Here is an 8,440-nt window from a genome sequence, read left to right as displayed (position 1 = left end):
AAAAAAAAAGCATTGCTGAAAAAAATAGTTTCATTCAGTATACGAACGTGGCCCCAGTTGCCCGTTCTTACGGCCCAAAAAGCCCAGTCTTTGTCATAATGGGTCGCCTATTCGCTGTCTGCCTCCTTCTCTTTCCAGGTTCTCTACGTTCGGTCCTAACTCCCGAGTCTCATCATCCGCAGTTACATTATCGACTATCATACTCAATCCGCTTCATAAAATTCTTTAACAGGTCCCCCGTCCCTAATTGTCTTCTTCGACTTGGCTACACACTAGGGATGACGAGTCTCAGTCACAAATAGGACATGAAACCTAACTCATGTGCACAACCGTCTGAATTCCAACTCGCAACCAGTCACCTTTTGAAAGCATCGTATGCTAGTTTCAAACTCTAGGCTTTGGAGGTTTAAAAAATAGTTCATACCTATCGAATTTTAAATTTTGACTCGGAATATTCAACGTTTAACAGGGATTTTGAGAATCATAACTTCTTCATCAACAACACTACTCAATCATGCTTCAACAGCCTGTGTTTTCCGAAACATTTTTTCAATAACTTGTCTCTGCAAGAAAATCTCCAAAACTGCAAGAGAGAGCACTCCCAGACGGTTTTGTGAAACGATGCTCGCTTGGTTTGTGTAGGACATCAAGGTTTGCCACCAGGTTCACTCCATTACAGCCGAAGCCGTTGGACTCTATTTTGGATGTCATGAGAGTGAAGGAGCGCTCGCCCGAGGACATCACTTCAGTTTGGAATGTTGTAATGTCTGAAAATTTCCATTGAATTCTTTCCTTAGGATTTGAGTTTTCAGAAGTTCTAAATTATTATTTTTTATGGGATTTGGTCTAATAAAATAGTTTCTTTGATCTATTTGGGTGCTTGATCAGTTACAAGAAATCTATTTGGTCTATTTGGCATTTATTTTTCAACTAATCTCATCTCAACTCATTATCCAATATCTTACCCTAAATCTTAAGATTGGCCGGTTAAAAGCAAAGCACATCTTGTCCACCCAGCTGATTCCTCCGGATGGTAATTGAATTTACCCAGCAGTGAAACAGGAGAGTTTAAAAGAATAACAAATTTCAATATATGCACATTACAATTACCAGCATATCTACAGATTTCCACAAATCATTCTGGGACCAATTTGCTGTACTTTTGTCTGGATCATACACCGTCCATCCACATCAATCTGTAACCTCTTTACCGTGCTTTGTCCGAATTATGCAAAATTTGAAACAAAAAACTAACTACCAATATAATTAACAAAAATGATCTAAGTTCGGATTTCCATCTTCCAAAAAATATAGTCATCTTGGCATCCTGCAGTGGATCAACGATAAAGAAGAAAACACAAACAGCTACTTGACCCAAATTCAAAACAATTTAGCAGACTCGAACCTATCTGCTTCAACCGTACAGTTTATTTTGGAGGAAATATGTACCAAATGAACCAAACAGAGCATGATCCTGCCATTAATCTTAAAAGGACAAAAGTTTAAGAAATCACTTCGGAAACTGTACAGTTTAAAAGGACTGAATTCATATCATTTATTGAATGGAAACCATGGTTGAACTTTCAAAACTCTACTTTTTAAAAAGACCACCACCTTGAAGTTGGATCGAATCCGAACTAGAACTCAAAACACAACACCATCAAGACGATTTCTTTCAACCCCATTCCAATCGAAATGAACTAAGTGCAAAACAATAACCAATAACAGCATAAAAAACCACCTGATAAAAGACAGCATTTTTCTATTTCTAATAATGCCTCAGAATTGTAAAATGACAGCAAGGCCTTTTTACAAGCCATTCAGTCCCGAAAGATGGTATTATGGTATAGAATGTCATCATCGGCAATATTGAAACGCCAAACACAAGACTACACAAAAATAAATAAGATGAGCTTCTGCGACAGAATCCTAAATGTCTGTCTCATGGCCAGTCCCAAATGGTAAAGGCAGCAACGCTGCTCCACAAGGCAATGGAATATGAGACCGCCCGTCAACGGAGGAGCTCCCAATAGAATTGGGAGGACCGTCAACGTCAACAAGCATTGCTTTGTGACATTAACTTGGGAATTTACAAACATGAGAACAAAAGTTTGCTCCTCATCAAGTAAGGGATTGGATCTAAAATCCCCTGTCACATATACGACTAGAACCCATTCAAACGTAGAAGGCCGCAATTACATGCGAAACACACATCATCTTCGACGAAGTCTTAAAAACAACAACCAAATTCAGTACCTTGATATTGTCTAAGACGGCAATCAGAGATTCAAGATATGCGGGAATAGCAAAAAGAACAGAGAGACTAAGACCTAGAAGACGGCAAGGATGATAGATGAGGTGATGAACCCTAGAGTCACCAAGCCTGGCATCCTTTGAGGTTTTGAGGGGTATTTATAGCTGCTATTGCATTGGATCTGTGCGGTTCGATGTGAATCGTGCGGCTGAGAATAGACAAATCGTTTAAGGAAGGGCAGCTTCTGCGGCCGCTGCCAAGGAAAATTAGGGTTTACTATCAAATGTCTCGAAAAATAATCGGGCTTGGGCTCACAAGGTGTCGGAGACATCTATAGAGGCCCAGTTAAAAAAAATTAAATTTATTTGAAAAAATCCTTTTTTTAACAAAATAACTTATTTTTGAAAAAGTAAATCTGAGAAAATTTTTTATTTTTTTTATTTTTTATATATTTTTAAATTAATCATATTTTTCTTCTATATTTTTAATTTTTTTTTTTATATTTAAAATCTGAAATATTTTCAATGGGTACATTATGTCAATTTTTTATGAAATTGATAAGAGTAAGATTTTTTGCTAATTTGAGGGTAATTGTCAGAAACTTGAAGGCATTTTGTACATTACATTCAATCGGCATATAAACATACAATTATATATGACAACATTAATTTTCCATCAATCCATGACCACCTTCTACCACTGTTTCTCCAAGGATCCCTCAATTCAGACTTTGCCTAACCACCACTCCAAGCACCTCATAATGCATCTCTTTCTTCTTCTTGTCCTCTGATCTCTTTCATATTTTGGTGTAGAGGTTTATGTAACTATTTATGCCAAACATGTTTAATGCAAATTTAATACAAAATATCCATACATCCTTGACAATGATCACGTATGTTTCGATCACTCCGGTAAGTAGTGATCATCATTGATCCACTATATTGCATAGGACACTAGATGTAATTAATATACAAGCAAAAGATGGTTCGTGGAAATACTTTTGGATATTTTCTGAAACCCTAATTTGGTTGAAGACTGGTGGAGGATACAGTGATGGATGGATGATGGAGGAACTGATCGAGAAGACATCCGATTCAATTGCTTGTTGCATTATCTACCAATCTGAGTCTGAATCCTCACAATGGTTATGAATCATATTCTATTTGCACCTGTTGTAAATACACGAACAAATTTAAGGCATGTGATACTAATTATGCAATATGCTTTCAAGGTATAAGTTGCAATCACTTGCCATTCAATATGAAAGAGCCAATGATTTAGTATATCGTGTAATATAACTATTATCAGACTATGGCGTAATTTTTTAATATATATATATATATATATATATTAAAAAGAAGCATTTTTTTAATATATATATATATATATATTTTGTTGTCTATGGCGTAATTTTTCTTTGTAATTATTCCCCATTTAGAGATGGTACTTTATAATTTAGACAATATAAGTTTCATTGCTTTTCGTCGAACAAAATGGAAATGAAACCATTATAATTTAGAATACGTGAAAAAATTTGATCAAATGAAAAGATAACCATCAATACTAAAGCATTTCAAAATTTTGAAATTTTAATAGAATCTGACTTTATTTACCTTACCGTGCAAGTCGCCAGCCATGGTTATCGGCAAAAAATAAGAAATGAAACAAACGAAATATTGATTTCCTCCAATATCTTACTATGTGGGAAGAGTGTGAATGAAACTACTATAGATGGAAAATAATGCCCTTTGTGATCCATGATCAAAGTCTAAGGACTCATGTCACCAACCTGCATTTTTGTAGCTAAAATTCATTACAATAATATGCTCTATGCATGCATATCATGCCCAAGTCCCATGAGTTTTCTTCCATGCAAAACATCATGCTTCTCTTTTTCATTTCCTTTTTATTTCGAGTAATGTTACTCATCATTTATTTTCTCATTGTCCCCTCATAATTTCCTGATGTGTCATTAGATGATTGAAAACTATTTATTATGTTTCACTTGTAAACCTATCATGTAGGCACTACAAGAAATAAGCATATTTAGTCGTCGGAAAAAAGGGCATAAATCACTGCAATTAAGTAATTTTGGCTAAAAAAGTTTGCCAAAGAGTTGCCGCTTCTAAAGTGCCAAGTAAAACTTTTTCTGCTAATTTTTTAAAATTGACAGAAATACTCACCTTTACAGGCAATTAAACTAGCCGGAAATAATATACATGAGCACCAGAAAAATGTTTGCCAACATTGTCTATTTAGTTACTGAACTCTATTTATGGCAACTAGTAGTCACTGGAAATAATAGAATTTGCAGTGATTTTTTATCGCCGGAAATATTCGGCACACATTAATGGTGATTTTCCTTACGCCGCTAATGTGACATATAGATTTTGCGGCAATAATAGAATCGTAGGAAGTTATTTGTCAAATTGCCGGAAGTTATTTGTGGCGGTTTTTGCAGCGATAGTAGAATCGCCAAAAGTTGTTTGTCGGCGATGAAAAAATCGCCGGAAGTTATTTGTGGCGGTTTTTGTATTCGCCTCTAATATAATTACGGCGAGTTATTTTCACCGGAAATGGTTGTTCAAAACGTCATCAATTTGTTTGTATTTTGTCTTACATGGTTATTTTTTCCTGATATTTGTTTATTTCATGACAGTTAATTGATTGCTAATAAATTAAAAATGCTAGATTTGGATAAATTTATATTTGATTGCAGCATATATGTCAACATCATTCAAATAACCTAGACGTACATATTTGAAATTCACCAGGATTTAGTCTTAAGTTTTACCTATATGTCGTTTGGATAGTGAGTTGAGATGATATGAAAATTGAAAGTTGAATAAAATATTATTAGAATATTATTTTTTGATATTATATTATTTTAAGATTTGAAAATTTTGAATTGTTTATTATATTTTATGTGAAAATTTAGAAAAATTATAATGATGAAATGAGATGAAATACATCCTGTATCCAAATTGAACTTTAATGTCAGATCATAAGATGATGAGAAGAATATGATAAAAATGACGATGAATAAATTTTTTCTTTTATTTAAGGTGGATGTGCAAACTATTTAATTAAGTCACGTAATAGTACTTGTGCACTAATAAAGGGGAAAAAAGAAGAAGAAAAAATAAAACATGCACAAACTCCGCGTTTTACACCTGCATGCACTTCGAATTAAGAGTAGTGTTACTCATCATTCTAACTTCCATCATCCTTCTATCATTTTATGATGTGACAATAAATGATTGAAAATTATTTATTATATTTCACTTGTAAACCTATCATCTAATGACACATTATGAAATGATAAAAAGATGATGAGAGTTAAAATGATGAATAGATTTTTTCTCGAATTAATTAAAAAAACTAACAAATTAACTACCGCCAACCACCAAGTAGCTACCATCTTGAATTCAAATGACGTGACAATGTCGCGACCATTGGTAGTTGAAACATAAAATATATGTTTGATTTTCTTGATCTAATCAATAGACTTTTACTAGCATTTATTTTGTATTTCAGTTTTTTCCTAAATGGTAATTAATAACCCATACTTGATAGTATTTTTTTTAACTTTTTAATTTTTCATTATATGTTATAAATGTTCTGATCATTTCATGCATGTAAACGAGCAATATTACTCTACATCTTAGATTTTTTCATCTGATCACACATGAGATTGATATAACCCATTTTAAATAATTTTATATATCATTAACCACTTAAATGAAAATCTATGTAGAAAATAATATATCGTGACAAAAGTTAACAATTTTCACTATACATAAACCTAATATCTTTTTTTTTTTTTCTTTTTATGTGTGCATTACACAGTGGGATGAAAGTGAGACGAGAGGTTTATAACATTACTCCTTATTATAGGATATCGTATAAGTAATTTAATGATATAAAAATCTATAAAAGGATGGGTATCACACCATTTATATTTAAAAAAAAACTAATAATTTCTTGATTATCTTTTTAAAATTGGATGGCTTACATAAGGATGTATGTATTTTTTTTTTTTTGGATAGACATGGATATTGGGTTACTAATAGATGTGACAATGATGCATTACCAATTTTTATAAATTATTACAATGTCATCAGTGTAGTAGTATATGGATATTAAAATGTTCTCATTTTTTGCCACTTGTTACTTTGGTGAATTTATTTTTTTGGGTGTTTTGTTTTCAAGGTGCTTTGTTTCAGATTCTGTGTCCCATGAGTGATTTATTTGTAAAGAAAATTTGGTGAGAGTAGATCTGAAACAATTAGATCTGAAAATTTCTATTATGTGTCCTATGCATATGTAAAATAGATATGACGTTTCATATAAAAGTACATCGATTAATCAATTAGATTATGTGAAATTTATTTGTAGATCTAGTACTTTTTGCTCAATGTTTGACTGGTAAGAGCATTAGTATTGATTTTTCTATATACATATGCAAAATCACATTTTTTAAATATTGATTTTGCATATCAAGAAACATGGAACTATATATCTTTGAGCCAAATAATTATTTTTATTATTTTTTTTTTAAATTATTATTTTTATATATTTTACAATTAGCACCCACTATTTACATTTGACATTAATAATACAAATATAATAATAAAAATATATATTTTGTTATATATTATCATGTTGTTGGAGGAGGGAGAAGAGGAAAGGGTTGAGAGAGAGAGAGAGAGTGGGAGGAGAGAGAAAAAATTAATAAAATAACATTTGAGGAGTAAATAGTACATCTCTAAAGATGTTGAAATACTGTTATGTAAAATTATAGAGATGTATAATCCAATACAGTCAAATTAAAGGTTATATTATGCAAATGGTAATGTTACTCATCATCCCAACTTTCATCATCCTATGATGTGGTATTAAATGATTGGAGATTATTTATTATATTTTACTTGTGAACCTATCATTTAATACCACATCATGAGATGATAGGAGGATGATAAATAGATTTTTTCTATGCAAATTGGTATATCTTTGCATTTGCATATGCAGATATCAATGCCAATGCTCTAGCTTTATTTCAATAGAGAAAAATCAGCTTTATTTCAATTTGTAGATCATTTGAGAGAGAAGCATTGAACAATCAAGGCAGAACTAGGGGTGTGCAGAATTTCGAGAATTCCGACTCCGTCCGACCTCCGCTACGATGCCGACTCCGACGGAGTCGGAGTTGTCGGAATTCGGAGTAACTCCGAATCATTTTTCGGAGTCGGAGTCGGAGTCGGAGCTCGAATCCGATTTTTTTTTTAAACCCAGCTCCAAAACGACGTCGTTTTGGAGCTGGGTTTAAAAACAAAATTTTGAACGACACCGTTCCACTTAATATGGAACGGCGTCGTTCGGAAGCTCCTTCTTGAAGGGGCTTCTCACTTCTTCTCCGTCGTTCACTAAGCTCACTTCCTCTTCCTTTTCACTTCTTCTTCTTCCTTCTTCCTTCTTCACTTCTTCTTCCTCCTTCACTTCTCTCTCGCGTCTCCCGTCCCAGTGACTGAACCAGTGAACCCTCCGTCTCGCGTTCTTCAGAACACCGTTCGTCGTTGCTCCTCCCTGCCGCCGTCCCTCTGTTCAGCTTCCAGCCTTCTACCTACGGTGAGCCCTAAATAATTTTGGATAAATTTAATTCAAGCACGTCTCTTATGAATTGGAGCCAGCAGTTGTGATTCTTGTGTATTGAATATTCAATATAGTCCCCAACACGGCGCTCAAAAACATGAATTTTACATTGTTTTGAAGACTTGAGCTCGAGCGAGGTGTCGAGCGCAAGTCGAGCGCACGTTGTATTGAACATTGGCTCGAGCGATATGTCGAGCGCTCATCGAGCGAACCTCTCTGGAAGAGTTCTGCTCGAGCGCTACGTCGAGTGCTCATCGAGCGAACCTCTCTGGAAGAGTTCTGCTCGAGCGCTACGTCGAGCGCTTCGAGCGAACCTCTCTGGAAGGGTTCTGCTCGAGCGCTACGTCGAGCGCTCATCGAGCGAAACTCTCTGTATGGATTCTGCTCGAGCGCGACGTCGAGCGCAGGTCGAGCGATCCTCTCTGTATGGATTCTGCTCGAGCGCCACGTCGAGCGCACGTCGAGCGAACCTCTCTGTATGAGTTCTGCTCGAGCGCCACTTCGAGCGCACATCGAGCGAACCTTTCTGGATGG

The 8,440-nt window shown here is 34.6% G+C and overlaps 1 non-coding gene across 1 annotated transcript; it reads right to left on the bottom strand.

Annotated features, from left to right (window-relative positions):
• Nucleotides 1-1,774: 1,774 nt before the first annotated feature.
• LOC118348343 lies at nucleotides 1,775-1,867 on the bottom strand. The gene has a single exon (XR_004801437.1). It is a non-coding gene; the product is annotated as a small nucleolar RNA SNORD96 family (small nucleolar RNA).
• Between the last annotated feature and the right edge of the window lie 6,573 nt (nucleotides 1,868-8,440).

The sequence above is a fragment of the Juglans regia genome, chromosome 4 (genome assembly GCF_001411555.2).
Source record: "Juglans regia cultivar Chandler chromosome 4, Walnut 2.0, whole genome shotgun sequence".
Taxonomy (NCBI): domain Eukaryota; kingdom Viridiplantae; phylum Streptophyta; class Magnoliopsida; order Fagales; family Juglandaceae; genus Juglans; species Juglans regia.
The sequence above is the reverse complement of the archived record's forward strand: the minus strand, read 5'-3'. Positions and strand labels throughout refer to the sequence as shown.